Genomic DNA, 14,428 nt, shown 5'->3' with positions numbered 1-14,428 from the left:
GTGCATCTCGTCGCTCATTAGTTTTGATAAAGAAAAAAACGCCTGCGATCCCGTTAGACATTTTATGGATTCTCTTCCTAACACAAATCTGGTGTGCCGAAAATGAGATGAAACGATCTTGTTAAAACAAAAAAAAACGATAAATGTGAGGACAGCAGAAATACAACACTGCAGTCCAAACACATCATGGTTTACATTCCAGGAGGTCTTTTGGGAACCATCACTGATCTTGTCAATTAGAGGGCCCCTCAGAATAACGATTATCAGATGAATTATCAGAGAATGTCATTAGCAAATAGACACGATCGGTTCAACATTCATGGTTTTGAATACTTAAGTTACAGTAATTAGAGTGGAACCCTAAAAGACCCCTGGGAGATATGAGGAACATTCCTGTCATGGTATGAGGAACATTCTATGAATGTGACACCACCAGTGGAAATGAGAGATCACTGCATGTCTTTAAAACACACCAGAGAAGAAGGAATTAGAGAGTGAGAGATTAAGAAAGAGAGAGAGAGACGGATGGAGAGAGAGGAAAATATCTGTGTGTGTTTGTGAGTGTGTGAGTACAGGGGTGTGTGTGTGTGCGTATTCGTGAGTGTGTGTGTGTGAAAGAGAAAGAAAGAGGGTATGTGTGTGTGTGTGTGTGTGTCACCTCCGAGTTATGAAACATACCCGGGGGTTCATATGTGTCTTCTTCGACAGCCACACCTGGTTTAGATCCAGAGAGGTTGCGAGGCCAGCCTTTCCAATCACACTCATAATGAGTATCAGCTTGACCTTTGACCTCCACTGTCCTCCCCTGCCCCCCGTCCCCCGTCCCCCGTCCTCCACCATCAGCGCCTCCCGGGTCCCTCAGCCAGAGAACCGGACACCTGGAGAGGCCTGGGGTTGAAACAGGCTCAGGACGTTGTGTGTTCAGTAAATGTGATTAAGGTCAATTAGAGAGGGGAACATTTTGACACATGTCTCATATTCTGGCTGAGGAGGATGGTTATCAGGGTCCCAGCTGCACACTGAGTGTGGCCTGTGCTTTGTAACACTGTGTTGTTATCAGGGTCCCAACTGCACACTGAGTGTGGCCTGTGCTATGCAACACTGTGTTGTTGGGGATGTGTTTGTTTGGGAGCGTTTCAGGGGAGAGGAAGGCAAGGTGGGACCACGGCCGTGTCACTGTGGCTCTCTGATTGGCACGTTTCATGTCAACTGGAGAATATTGAATTAGCAAAAAAACGACTTCCCTATTCTACCTCCTGGACTGCTAATGAATTTGGAGAGGTACAAACATCATAAGTAATAATCTTCGCTGGAAATCGTTTTTTGAACGCAATGTTTGGTTGCTGTTACATGTGGACAATCAAACATCTAAATTGCACCATGACTTCACTTTTAAAATGCCAATGGCCTTCTGACATCATTAGCGTCAGCAGTGCATATTCCTCTGATAGTCGTGTTACTTCCAGTGACATGACTTCACCGTCCTCTCACATGGGAACTGCCGTGTTGTGCGTCTGCACGTCACAGGAACGTCAGGAGACTGCTAAACCGGAGCGAGGGACTGGGTGTGTGTGGCATTGTAGGCCTACACACTCTAAACCACCGAGATCAGAATGCGGCCGGTAATGCGGCCAACATGAATATGAGGTTAATGATCTGGTGTGGCTCCGTTCCCGGGCCGATCGATCAGACACGGAGCGTTTCTCCAGCTAGCGCTTCTCATTACTGTCCTAATGGGAACCAGTCCTCCACAATGGGCCTTAATGTGGACCAGTCTTTTATTCCCACAGCACATGCACCAGCATGAACGTAGGCTGTAGGCTCTAGCCAACTCTGTACACCTCTATCTTGATTTTCTCTTTTTCTCTCTTTCTCTCGCTCTCTCTTCAGTCAGACATCAATATCAGTTCTCCCTTGCAGTAGTTAAGCTGTGTTTCTCAAATGGTGTGCTAGACATTTGTAAAGGATCTTGGATGAGTTCCCAAAAAATAATTATTACCCCACCCCATCTACAGCTAGACAGGAATCCACATTTTGCCCATTTTCTCAGGATAATAAAAACACTTGTTGGGAGCCTCACCGTCTTGCGGCTGAAGGTACAGAAGGGTGCTATTATCTTCCCCTCACCCCCTCACCCCACATTTTGGGTGCGTTCTCAAGCCTCGGTCGTGTTTTTATGGCGTTGTGGAGCTGCAGACTTCATTAGTTTGCTGACATAGTTCTGGGAGGGAGGAAGCAGTGGGATGACGCAACAGTGCGAATTGATCCTCAGCCACGGACTTTGAGGTTCCACGCTCTGGCTCCGCTCCCTTTCCTTGTGGGCCTCGCACCAGCACCCTCCGCCTCGCTGTCTCGAACTGTGGAATTGTGCTACACTGTAGCTTGCTGTATCGTGGCTAGCTGTACTGTACTGAAGCTAGCAGTACAGGAGCTAGCTGTGAGACTTATTTACCGTAACAGTTTTGCTGAAGCAGAATTGTTGGGACTTGGAGGAATAAATATGAATACAATTATTAGTGGAATGAGGCAGAAGACCTCCCCTCCTGCTGTCTGTAACTAGGAACTGTCACTGTATTATCATCGTCTCAGCTGAGATGGTGAAAAAGTAGACTTGACTGTGTCCAAGGAGCCCATTACAAACACTGAATGGGCCAAACAGACCATCTTGGACTGGATCATATTGTTTGAATTACAGAGATTGTGTCTTTAAGCCTCCCTCCTTTGTCCCCCTCCACATCCACGCAGATGCACACACACAAATCAACTTTCTTTCTTTCACTCCCACATATGTACGGACACCTCTTAATATCAGCGCTAGGGAGAGTTGGGAGGAGGGGGAGTTAGGGGGATTCGGCAGAGTTAGGAGCAGTTCAAGGGGAGGATTCAGATACACAGCTGCCTGCAGCCCAGCGCATGGCCTGGACCAGTGATGATGATGTCACACTGGCATGTCTCTGGTGGTCTCTTGATGACATCACAGGCTGATGTCATGCAGACAGGCGTGGTTATAAGGGAGCTAGTTGAGCAGGCCTGGGTGAGTGTGTGTGTGTGTGTGCGCTTGCGCTTGTGCTTGTGTGTTTCGTAGTTAGAGAGGGAAGAAAGTATGTGTCCTTCTCCCCTGCTGCGAGCTGTCTTGTGTTAGTGAGGGAGGGAAAGGCAGAGTGTGACGTCAGTCCTGGACACAGAGCCTTGTTATCCAAGCAATGTCAAAATAAAGACTTCAAATCATGGACACACACACACATAACAACTTACAACTTCTAATTGAAGTTCAGTGAAAGAGACCCCAGCATACCAAGGTGAGGCGGACTTGGAGGGCCTCCCCGTGGCCCCTCCCCTCGGGTCCCGATCTCAGTGTGTGTCTGACCCTCTGGTGAACCGGCTTTTATTGGTCAGACTTCGGCCGGCCTCCATATGGGAATGTAACTACCAGCCTCCCACGCAGTTCAGTCTACAGAACGCACTCATGTCGAGCACCTGCTGGGTGTCACGGAGTTGTTGATGCTGCCATGGTGACTGGAGAGACACAGCACCTGACGGTGCCACCTGTGACGCAGTGAGAAGGATATCTACAGCTGCACAGTGGGAATGTCAGAGAGACTCTTGGTCCACAACCAAGATATCATTATCAGGGGTACAAGTTGTAAAATCACAGATATTGCCCTGAAACTCACTCCAGTCTGTTTGGTTTGGGGTCAAGAGGATGTGCAGATGTGTGGGTGTGAGTGTGTAAGTTCAGACCCCTACCAACTAATTTCAGCAAATGACTGTTGTGTTGTTTAAACAGAACAACACAATCCTGGATGCCTCGCTCTCACCGTGATGTGCATCCTTTTGCAGAGAGAAACAAACAAAATAGTTCAATCAGAACACTAAGTCTCTGAAATGTACAGTTTGACATCAACAAACTGTTAACTTGAGAACAACAGATTATGACATGCAGTACAGTGCATACAGTTCGTCTGTCAGTAAATAGAACACGGCATGATTCAGAGACAACAAAGCCCCAGTCAGATGAAGAACCTCAACGAAAAAGACTGCAGCTCTGCACATTCACTGACATCTTGTCGTTTCACAAATATAAACTTTACTGTGGGCTGCTTCAGTGTTGACATGATTCAAGAGCATGCTTTCCCGTCCTTCCATAAATTTGTTGCTCAATCAAAGACTCTGAGACACAAACAGTGAGCACCAAGTCATGTCTCTGTCATATTGTCTCTCTCCCCCCTCTCTCTTTCTGTCTCTCTCTCTCTCTCTCTCTCTCTCTCTCTCTCTCTCTCTCTCTCTCTCTCTCTCTCTCTCTCTGTCTCTCTCTCTCTCTCTCTCTCTCTCTCTCTCTCTCTCTCTCTCTCTCTCTCTCTCTCTCTCTCTCTCTCTCTCTCTCTCTCTCTCTCTCTCTCTCTCTCTCTCTCTCTCTCTCTCTCTCTCTCTCTCTCTCTCTCTCTCTCTCTCCATCTGTCATGTGTGTATTCACATCCAGCCCTGGTGTGCACTGTGCTCCACTGCTCTTACACAATTAGAGGGTTTTTGGATGACGTCACACAACTCCAAATCCAGCCCCACAAACGCTCAGGCCAGTTTATAGAGCCTACAGTCTACATTTATAAGGCCAGATTTAGTGGGTTGAACAAGGAAGGAGTGTGGAGTCTGGGAAGAGGGGAGGGAAAACAACTTTAAAACAACATGTATGTCTATTTGACTGTACAGACAGCAGGAGAAAAGAGAGTGGAGGGTTCTTATATTGACAGTATGATTTTACAAAATAGATGTTCCAAAATAGCTTCAGAAGCATTTAATCCACTAATTATGTTTGGGTTAGCTGCGCCATAAGCACAAAACACACTCACACACTCAGGTTGTAGATATAATTTGAATATTATTAGCAACCTCAATTTCTAATCAAGCAGAATTACTAATAGCTGTGGTAACTAGGCGCCAGTCTTATCTTATCAGTCTTATTAAGTCAGGTTGACAAAGCTTGGTTTGTGAGTCTACAAGAGCTCTTTCTGCTATTTCATTAAGTCATTCTGCTTTGGTTTATGAGGTGAACACACACACACACAGGTGTGCCATTCTTACACTCACACGTCACTAGCTTAGCCCTCTGACACAGTGAGACAGTCAAGTGACAGGAAAAGGAGTGCATCCAGACAGGAAGTGATGTCAGCAGCTGTTGGGTCCCGTCCCAGAGGGGCGCTGTGAGGCGTTGGCCCTTTCCAGTTTAGCTCAACAGCCCCCCCACCCTCAACCCCCTCTTACCCCCCCCGACCCCACCTCCACCCCCCTCCCCCCTTCCATGATCCCTGGCTCGTACAGGCCCTGGCAGCTACTGCCCTCCTTCCTCAGTCTGCCTTCCTAAACTGGGTGGAGGGCCACAGAAGGTGGGGTGGGAGGACAACCTGTCATGATAGGAGCAGAGGGTCTGACAAGAGAAGATGGGAGGGGAGAAGAGAGGAGAGGATGGGCCACTGCAGCAGGGTGGGTCTCCATTCCTGGTCAGCTGACAGCAGCTTCTTCTCTGTGGTACAGTCAGGATTCGTTCACAGCTACTCTGAGGCCCGGCCTGACAAAACCAGCAGAACCACCAGAGTTATGCAGACCTGGTGCAACAGAATCAACCTGGGACAGACATGGGACAAGGAGAACCAAGAGAAGATCCTGACCTGTTCGCCACAGAAAGTACCTTTTTACATTTAGTCATTTAGCTTACATTTTTAGGACTCCCTGTGTGTATGTGTGTGTGTGTGTGTGTGTGTTTGTGTGTTTGTGTGTGTTTGTGTGTGTGTGTGTGTGTGTGTGAGACTGTGCAGCACTGCTGAGTGGAGTAGTCTTATCCCCTCCCTTCCTTCCTGCGAAATCTGATCGGACTGTGGTGTTGGTTCTCCACCGCCTGGCCAGAGAGACAGACAGGCGGGCAGGCAGCCAGTCAGGCAGTCAGGCAGACAGGAACGCAGACAGGCAGACAGGCAGGCAGGAACGCAGACAGACAGACAGACAGGCAGATGGTAACTCAGGCTGGCAGGGCAGCAGTGTGGCATAACCTCTGTTCTGAGATGCCGTCATGAGGTCACGGCTGTATAACAAACCAGAAGTTTGACACACTAACAAACATGCAGGAACACACAGAAGCACCCACACACCGAAGTGAAGGCCTGATCACGATGCCTCAGCTCTCCTATACTCTGACTCACTATATCGCACATATCAAATAACAGGCCTTATCAAAGGTTCTGACACCCCTGCAGTGCATGCCCCGGAACACCTGGACTGACGTTCGAACATACAAAATGTCCCTTCAGTACCTGATCTCTACTGGCCTGGGGGCAGAAATATGACTGACCTGTCCGTTTCTGCAAATGTCTATTGAACCATTGGACAAATGTCCAAAATTTCCTAAACTCTACTTCTTTGTGTTTATCAGTGATCATGCCATGAACGAGCACAGGAAATGGTCCTCTAATGGCCACGAAGGCACTGTACCCTGACTGTGTACTAGGCTAGGCTAGCTGACTAATGACTGGCCAGTGACAACAGGGCTTACGTGTCCATTAGAAATGGACCTTAGCGAAGCACAGTGGGGGTGGGATGGGGGAGGCACAGGTACAGAGCTGTTCTGTCTGTCCTGATGTTTGCAAGCTCTTAAAAACACACTCTGCCTCCTTGTCACCACCAAGAAGCTCATTATCCCCGATTCCTTTATCTGATCGCTCTGTACTAGATTTCCCAATTTCCTATCTGCAGAATCAGTTCTGAATGAAACATTTCAGGAGCTGTACTCACTGTACCCGTCTGGCTGGCAAGAAGGGGTGATACGAATCAAACAGCCACTGGAACTACTTTTTTCAGGACTCGGATGAATGCTGCCTTATACTCTGACGGGACGCGTGAATAGATGGGTGGATGGATGGATGAGTAGTTGGATGGGGTGATGGGTGAATGGGGCATAGAGTGGATGGATGAGTGGATGGATGAGTGGATTGAAGGATGGATGGATATTTACCAATAACTGTTTCTGTAGTTAGAAATCAATAGCATCCAACCACCAGCAGGAACATGACTCCCACACTGCAAAATATTGCAACTGGAGCGATTCAATGGATTCATTTAGAGAATAAATATGGCTCAGTCATTCAGTCTCCTACATGTTTTTATGTATATAATTGATTCAATCTTGATGACACTTATGACGTTTTGAAGCAGTGCTTATTTCTGACATAACACTCCACCAAGTTCTCTTCCTGTTGGGACTGGGTGTGAACTGTCATCAGCTTCACACAGAGGATGAGAGGATGAGAACAAGGTGATGGTCTCTTTCAGGATGTGGTTTTGACAGGAATCTATGCAGCAGGATGCCAGATCAGCATTCTGGCTTTCCCCTCTCTCTCTGTGAGGCCACCTCCTTCACTGTCCCTGTGCCCACCTGCCTCAATGTCCCTGTGGCGTCCCACCTACTGTCCCTGTGCACCCCCCCCCCACACACACACACACACACACACAACTACATGGCAGAAAAGGAGCAGGAGGAGGAGTATGGGCAGGAAAGGAGCAGGAAGAGGAGTATGGGCAGGAAAGGAGCAGGAAGAGGAGTATGGGCAGGAGAAGGAGCAGGAGGTGGAGTATGGGCAGGAGAAGGAGCAGGAGGTGGAGTATGGGCAGGAGAAGGAGCAGGAGGTGGAGTATGGGCAGGAGAAGGAACAGGAGTATGGGCAGGAGAAGGAACAGGAGTATGGGCAGGAGAAGGAGCAGGAGTATGGGCAGGAGAAGGAGCAGGAGGTGGAGTATGGGCAGGAGAAGGAGCAGGAGGTGGAGTATGGGCAGGAGAAGGAGCAGGAGGAGGAGTATGGGCAGGAGAAGGAGCAGGAGGAGGAGTATGGGCAGGAGCAGGAGGTGGAGTATGGGCAGGATAAGGAGCAGGAGGTGGAGTATGGGCAGGAGAAGGATCAGGAGGAGGAGTATGGGCAGGAGAAGGAGCAGGAGTATGGGCAGGAGAAGGACCAGGAGGAGGATTATGGGCAGGAGCAGGAGGAGGAATATGGGCAGGAGCAGGAGGTGGAGTATGGGCAGGAGAAGGAGGTGGAGTATGGGCAGGATAAGGAGCAGGAGGTGGAGTATGGGCAGGAGAAGGAGCAGGAGGAGGCATATGGGCAGGAGCAGGAGGAGGAGTATGGGCAGGAGCAGGAGGTGGAGTATGGGCAGGAGAAGGAGGTGGAGTATGGGCAGGAGCAGGAGGTGGAGTATGGGCAGGAAAAGGAGCAGGAGGTGGAGTATGGGCAGGAGCAGGAGGTGGAGTATGGGCAGGAGAAGGAGCAGGAGGAGGTGTATGGGCAGGAGCAGGAGGTGGAGTATGGGCAGGAGAAGGAGCAGGAGGTGGGAAACTGAAGATAATGATGGTGATGATGATGATGATGATGATGATGATGAAGAGGAGATGCAGTAATGGAATTCTTCATTGTGAGGTCTCCAGCAGCTGCTTACACACAGCACAGTGTGAGTCACAGGAGGGAGAGGCCTGCCCCACCACTGCTGGTGAGGGATTTTGGAAGGTGAAAAAAGAAGTAGGTTTGACAGCCAATTACACAATCTAAACCGTGTTTGGATAAACGCAGTTAAAGTCATTTCTGTCTGGTGTTGAGGAAAGGCATGCACGTGTGTGTGTTTGTGTTTGTGTGTGTGCTCACAGAGTTAGAACAGAGTGGAGAGAGAGAGAAGCCATAGTCTTGTTTTCGAGTCTGGGGAACAGTTTGAGGGCTATCTCATTACATGGATGAATTAAACATCCACCTCATAGAACACAGGCCATGCACCAGATGCACAACCAAGTACTGGAGGATCTCTCAATGGTTCACTATGTAAGTTTCTCCTGCTCTATCTCTCACGGGGCACCGTGTTGTTGGAACAAAACTGGGGCACGCTGCACCATCATTTTCAGAATACTCTGTTGAGTAAGTAGTAAACATAGCGAACAAAAAAATCTAATGGCAAGGTTCTAATCAGATTAAGAACAGGTCAAAAATGTGACGCAATACATGCTTTCGCTGGTATCTACGACTGTGTTGTAGGTGTGTGCTTCTCTCGGTATCCTGTTGTAGGTATAAGGAATTGATTTTGGCTCTGCACCAGACAGTGGAGAAAGAAAACCCCCCCACACACACACACCCAGACAGAGGCTAGAACACACCTTAATATCCCTAACCAAGAGACATTTACTGTTATCCTGAGAGGCCCCCATCCAGAGACAGGGATCACATGCCTGAGGCTGGAGCTGAATTGAACAGGATCTTGGATCCTCCATAGTTAAAGGCTCCTGGTCCCTCCTCAAGAGTTAGAACACTATCCCAGCTCAGGAACAAAAGACCTATACAGGCTCTAAAAATAGTTGTGTGTTTGTGTGTGGGTGTGTATGCGTGTGCGTGTGTGTGACCTGCAGTGTTTCTTATCACTTTGACAGAAGTGACATAGTAAACCCTGTTCTTGAAGGCATGGCACAGTGCTTGACTGTTCTACCACGTCATACTTGTCACACACACGTACACACACACACACACTACAACAGATTCCTGCTACATGTTTGCTTTTCACAGGAAGGAACTCCTGACTTATTTAAGACAAAAATACAAATAAAGGCTTGTGTGAATAAGTCCTTCATTGTTACCTGTGGGGCCTTTAAATAGCCCTGAAGACTTGTAACACTGCAGCGACAACACAGCCAAGGCCTCCAACACACATTGAACCACTGGGTTTTCCAGTCAAACAGAGTTAGCAGGGGGGGGTGTGTGTGTATGTGTGTGTGTGTGTGTGTGTGTATGGCTCTTTGTGAAGTTCCATAATGTGCGAATTTAACCTCAACAAACGTCATCATATTTTCCATGGTCAAAATGTGTCTAGCTAATGTCTACCCTGAACTGAATTCAAATCAAATCAAATGTATTTGTATAGCCCTTTTTACACGCAAGCATGTCACAGAGGGCTTCACATATGCCCATAGAACTGCCCCTCAACCAACCTAAACCCTCAAGGGGGTTTGGTTCCTGGTATGTGTGCGTGTGTGTGTGTGTGTGTGAGAGACAGTCCACTTTCACTCCTGTCTATGAACCTACACCATGACAAGTAGGTCAAATACCTACAGAGAGAGACACAAACCTGCTCAACCACGAGTCACTAAGCAACTCGCATGGCAGGTGGGTTAGAGAACACAGAAGGTACAGAAATTATCACACACACATTTAAACAAGGTGTTCATGCTCATGCACCAGCCGCTAGGCTAATTGGTGCTTTCGTGACTAACTACTCAGTCCAGGGTAATAGTGTCCCAACAGAGAACATTCTGAATACAGTCATTGATGAAGAGAATCTCGGAAATAGTTTTCTTTCCACATTGGTGATGGTTAAGAAGTGGATATTTCCTGTGTGTCTAGGTAAACACAGTGGGTGTACACTGTGCACCTCGGTGAAGCCCAAACCTCACCACTCACTGCATGCAGAGCAGAAAGGAGCTGGACAAACTTTCTCCTGTAACTTTCCATTGTCGAGACAGGAACCTGGAGCTGAGTCACAGCAGTGTGTCTGTCATGCTGACGCTAATGTTTATTCGTTTATTTATCAGGGGTCATCAAAACCACCTTTAGGTCAAAGTTAGCTGTTTAGCTTATAGACATCTGCAGTCGCTGGGCAGGAATATATTAAAAACAATACAGTGCAGCACAAACAGTACAAAAAAATTAAAAACATTGAATTTAACAACATTTACAAACAGTACATCACACATGAAACCATGAAACATATACAATACATAGTCTCCATGTTGGAAGATGAGTGCATGTTGGGTAATGCGTGCGTGTGGACTCTTCAAATATAGTATAGATTTTATTAGTTTGTTATGTTACAAGAAATAATGCTATTTCAATGGCTTTAGGGGGGGGGGTTAGGGTTAGATTTGCATAAAGGTTTGGATTTAGGGAGCTGAGGTTAGGTTTAGGTTGGGTTTTTGGGGTTAAAGTTAGAGTTAGGGTTAAGGGTTAAGGGTTAGGGAAAACTGGATTTTGGTTGGGACTGAAATGTGAGTCCCCAGAAGAATTGCACAGCAAACGTGTGTGTGTGTGTTTGTTTGCAAAACAGATCTAGACTTGGCCAGAGGTTAGACCTACCTGCACCCAGTCTCTTTGGTTATCACCATGATAGGGCACAACCATATATAGCTCTTCCTGTTCCCATACAAGGTACATGTGTCTGCCTGATGTTAGTGCACTAGAGACAAATAGATTTGTACATTTTAAGCAGTGTTCTGCATAGGTACTGATACTGTTGGTTTTGCATTTTAACTACATTGACCAAATGAATACTGCAGCAACCCAGGGGACTTGAAGGCCCGATTCACAATGAAATAGGACTCAGACACATTGAGCGTTAACATAAATTGTCCTTTAATAACGGATGTCAGAGTAAGGGTAGTGGGACAAACTTTAAATCAGGATTCTTCCCGTCCGGGGTCTGTTGGCCTTCATGGGGTGTGGTCCTGCGGGGGTTAAAAGCAGAGCGAGAGGTCAGTCTCTTTGCTGAACAACACTCCTCCAGGGTTGTCTTCCTGGTCCTTTGTTCCTCCCTGTTTTTCCTCCATGTGGCCTCGGGCTGGCTCCCTTCATGCCCTCCCCTGATCACCTGATGGGCTGCAGGTGTGACCAGTGCCATGTGCCAAGTGGCTGCAGCACTTCAACAGGCAGATAGACTCCTTCTATCACCTCCCCTAATCTAAGCCTATGGACCCGCCCTCTGAGCCGGATTGGATGGTCTGATTCCCCTGGTTTGCTACAATACATACCCACACAGAATAAACTAGACTAGAGGTACAAATATTTAACATTCCTTGTGATCTTCTACTTTTACAATTGTTATCAAGATACAGTTTTCTTTATCTCATTTTATTTGTAGTGAGCATCACTCACTCGCCCACACAACTGAATGGCTTACTCATGGTGAACTGCATTGCCTTGGGTTGCTGGGACCTCAGGCTGGCTGGCTGGCTGATTTTTTGGACAAGTAGCAGTCGTCTTTCGTCTCCCAAAACATTCAGTGAAAGTTGTCTGTTCTTCCAAACCCATTGAAAGTGGGCTGTCTCTGATAAGGGCCAGTGCGTACTGTAATCAATGCCATGTTTATGCTGTGTCTGCAGGGGGTATTTTCCAGGGAAACTCTCACCACGCTGATGGTGAATTCTAATGAAGCATTTCTGTGTTAGATTACAGCTACATAGGCCCTGAAGCCATTATGGGCTTATTAATTGACATTGAAATGTGTTTTTTGGGGGAGGTGTTTTGAAAGAGCAGTTTTAATCACAGTCGGGGTAAAAGGTTCTTTGATGTCCCTTCCAGAACATTCACAAATGAAGAGATTTTGCTGAGATGTGCAAAATATTTCCCCCAATGGTTGAAATTTCTTTGATGAGGGAATCCACATGAACCAAATGTTTTGGCTATTTTGAATAACTTGTTTCACACATTTAATCCATATGTTTAATGAACCTATGATGTGGGTCTGTTCACAAAGGGAGAGGAAGAGATGGAAGGGAGAGAGGGGGATGGTCAGAAAAAGGGAGGGAGAGAAGGAGAGAAAGAGAGATAAGACGAGAGGGAGGGAGAGAGGGCGAGAGGAGGACATTGAAAGGAAAATTCTTGGAGAAAGGGAACTGTCACACCTAGGTTTGGAGTTAATTGGTTTCACCTGTTGGTTGTTTGCTCCTTTTTATTTGCTATTCAAACCTCTGTGTTCCCTAGTTTTGTTGCAAAGTCTTACTCTTAAAGTTTGTCTGAGCACTTGTACCCTGAGTCTGTTCACTGTTACTGACCATTTGCCTGGCTTATGACTACTCCTATTGGATTCTCTACTTTGCCCCGTTAGCCAATAATACGACCTTCTGCCTGTTTTCGGATCATCATTTTGGATGACCTCTATTGCCCTGTCTGCCTGAATACCGATCTCTGCCTGTTTCTGGACTACCCTGTTTCCTAATAAAACCCTCTGCACTTGGATCCCTCCTGAGTCTGGTCTGGTTTCAGGAACACTGACTTCTTGTGAGTGACATCTGCTGCAGTCTGACAGGTCTTTGACATCTTGTTGATCTTAATAGAGGACTGAGACTCGGGGAGCGTTTCCAGATGGTCCAACATGGATCCTTCCATCTCTACCTCTCTCTCCCTCTGTTTTAGTCATACTATTGCGCTGTGGCTTGATTAAGGTTACCAAGGTTACCACTGCAGGTCAATGGTGATTAGAGAGCACAGAGAGTCGTGGCCAAGAAAGAAATCAAAAATTGAAACGTTTAACTTCCTGTACATCAGGAACTGTTCCCACGTCATACCCGATTTGAAAGGAAGATGGAGAAAGAAGAAACAGAATTAAAGACACATTTAAAAAAAAGAACAAGTTCTCCATTGATCTGGTAAGTGTCGTTTTCTCTGACCACGGTTTTCCAGAGTTCTCGGCGCGTTCCTCTTGATACTTGGTGGTGTGCTTCTCATGGGTGTTTTCCCACGTTCTCCTCTCAGGACGGACGCCAGGTCTTTCCATCCAAACAGAAACATCCAAGAGCTGTACCTCACTGCAGAGCAGAGCTTAAACAAACAGCAGTGACATATCCAGCTCTGCCCCTCTCCTCCTCCACCACTCTCCCCTTACACTGAGGATTTATGAGGAGTTCCTGTTCGTCAGAGCGAGGGGAGTTCCTGCTTCGGCCCCGTCCTCGCCCCAGAGCCTGTTGATCATCCGCGCAGTGGTGAAGTCTGGGATTATTGCTTCTGACGTTGACATCTCTGGATGATTTCAGCTGATCTAGGCGTGGTTCCAGACGACCTCAGCACTGGTGACCCGAGGAGAGGGTCACACATACTGGGCTGGTCCCTGAGGGGCCGTGGGGAGGGGGGGTGTCCACACCTTCCCTGGACGCACACACCAACACCCCCACCTAAATCTGATAACAATTACTACATGGAGTTTTGCAAATGATTCTACCTCCCCTTACTGGGGCCTACATCTGGAGTTCCTCAACAGAGAGAGAGAATGTATGTGTGTGTTTCGATGTGTACATGTATTCTTTTTTTTCAAGGCCCTAAAATATATATGTAAGGCCATAAAAACAGATGACAGACATCCACAACTGCACTCTCATGAAGCCACCATCTTTAGAGCCAGTCGCATATCAGCCAATCAACATGACTTGTTTCCCAGTGATTAGACATACAATGAGCGAGTTGTGTGATTGTGTGGGACTAAATTGTTGTGTGATTGTGTGGGTAAGTCGTGATTCTGAGGACTAAGCTGTTGTGTGCCTGTGTGTTACAGAGTTGTGCGAAAGTGTGGGTGAGTTGTGATTGTGAGAACTGAGGTGACCCAACCATGGAGCTTGATGGTGTACATGAGCTATTAGCTGAGCTGCAGC

The 14,428-nt window shown here is 47.3% G+C and overlaps 1 long non-coding RNA gene across 1 annotated transcript; it reads left to right on the top strand.

The window, feature by feature from the left end:
• Window positions 1-12,799: 12,799 nt before the first annotated feature.
• Window positions 12,800-14,194, top strand: LOC134034236 (uncharacterized). Its single transcript, XR_009932215.1, has 3 exons — window positions 12,800-13,064; window positions 13,332-13,432; window positions 13,539-14,194. It is a non-coding gene; the product is annotated as an uncharacterized LOC134034236 (long non-coding RNA).
• Window positions 14,195-14,428: the final 234 nt, after the last annotated feature.

Source organism: Osmerus eperlanus, chromosome 14, assembly GCF_963692335.1.
Source record: "Osmerus eperlanus chromosome 14, fOsmEpe2.1, whole genome shotgun sequence".
NCBI classification, from domain to species: Eukaryota; Metazoa; Chordata; class Actinopteri; order Osmeriformes; family Osmeridae; genus Osmerus; species Osmerus eperlanus.
Note: the sequence above shows the minus strand (reverse complement) of the source record. Positions and strands in the feature narration are given on the sequence as shown.